The 1,665-nt window shown below is 53.0% G+C and overlaps 1 non-coding gene across 1 annotated transcript; it reads left to right on the top strand.

The window, feature by feature from the left end:
* Positions 1-1,020: 1,020 nt before the first annotated feature.
* Positions 1,021-1,102, top strand: trnas-aga (transfer RNA serine (anticodon AGA)). Its single transcript has one exon. It is a non-coding gene; the product is annotated as a tRNA-Ser (tRNA).
* The last annotated feature ends 563 nt before the right edge of the window (positions 1,103-1,665 follow it).

Raw genomic sequence — 1,665 nt, 5'->3', positions numbered from 1 at the left:
GTTTCCTGTATCAGGTGAGTCTGGGACCAGAGGACACAGGATGGGGATGAAGAGGAATTTCTGTAGCCCGACGGTGGTGAACCTGTGGACTACATCACCACGGCTGTGGTAGCCAAGTCATTGGGTAGATTTAAAGCAAAGGTTGATAAGCTCGCATGAGTAAGGGTGTCAAAGAATACAGGGAGAAGGCAGGAGAATGGGGTTGAGAGGGGTAATAAAGCAGCCATGATGGAATGGCAGAGCAGACCCAATGGGCCAGTTGGCCTATTTCTACTCCAGTGTCTTATGGCCTGATGGTAACCAGAAACACAAGAGATTCTGCAGATGCTGGAAGTCTTGGGTAAAGCACACAAAGAGCTGGAGGTCAGGCATCTATGGAGAACAGTAAACCTTCCACATTTTGAGCGAGACCCCTGAAGGTGGGGAGGTGGAAGTGGTACAAGCTGGCGGTGATAGCTGGTGGGGGGGGGGGGGAGGTGATGGACGGAAGAGGTAAAGGGCTGGAATCGGATTGGAAAGGAGAGTGGACCATGGGACAGGGCAGGAGGGGCACCAAAGAAAAGGGTACGGTTAGGTAAGAAGAAAAGGGGTGAGAGGGGAGCCAGAATGGGGAATGGAAAAAGAAGTTGGGGGGGGGGGACGGGGAGAAGAACTAACCTGAAGTTGAGAGAAAAAAAAGATGCTTAAGCAAGCGGTCAGGTTGGAGATTCCTCGAACCCGCCTCATCGCATCAGTGCGGGACGCCGCGGACCGAGATGATCGGATTCAGAATGGCAAGCCGATTTAAAATGGGAAATCCGGCGTCTGCTCGTCCTGCAGTCCACGTCGGGTCTCCTCGGTGGGGGGAGAGACCGCGTCGAGAGCATCGGATGCTGGAAAGTGGATTGTCACCCCTGCTGAGGGAGCAGGCAGGGACCGAATGTATTCACTGAGCGCTGCAGACTCGGAAACTCCTGTCTTATCTCAGTGGTGGACCTTCTCATGTTGTTACTGCGTCTCCCTCCAACATCTGCCGGCTCGGTAGTCGTGGCCGAGTGGTTAAGGCGATGGACTAGAAATCCATTGGGGTCTCCCCGCGCAGGTTCGAATCCTGCCGACTACGCGTTGGTTTTTGTTGGCCGGCAAATTAGCCGTCCCGGCCGTTCTGTGTTCAAACGTCGGCGCGGAGATTGGGAAGGGAGACGTTCGGAGGTGAACTCCATAATTCAAAACGGGCAGTGCCGGTGACCTGCTTTAGGCGTGGAGAGGATGTTGGGGCGAGTCTCGGACCAGAGGGCAGCTTCACACACGGAGACGTCCCTTTAGAACAGAGATAAAGGAGGAATTTCTTTAGTCAGAGAATCTGTGGAATTCATACCACAGGGTATGTTTAAAGCAAGGACTGACAGGTTCTTGATTAGTAAGGACGTCGGGGGCAGGAGAATCGGGCTGAGAAGGAAAATCAGCTGTTTACATTTAGAAACAGAGCGCGAAATAGGCCCTTTAACCCCACCCTAATCACAAGGCACTTTACAATGACCAATTAACCTAATAACCGGCGCTTCTTTGGATTGTGGGAGGAGACCGGAGCGTTCGGAGGAAACTCCCCCGTTCCAAGAGGAGGCGTCCGAACTAATTCCGAACTGGCTTTGCATAAACTGCTATGATACCATGCTGCCCCAGGTT

Source organism: Hypanus sabinus, chromosome 23, assembly GCF_030144855.1.
Source record: "Hypanus sabinus isolate sHypSab1 chromosome 23, sHypSab1.hap1, whole genome shotgun sequence".
NCBI classification, from domain to species: domain Eukaryota; kingdom Metazoa; phylum Chordata; class Chondrichthyes; order Myliobatiformes; family Dasyatidae; genus Hypanus; species Hypanus sabinus.
The sequence above is the reverse complement of the archived record's forward strand: the minus strand, read 5'-3'. Positions and strand labels throughout refer to the sequence as shown.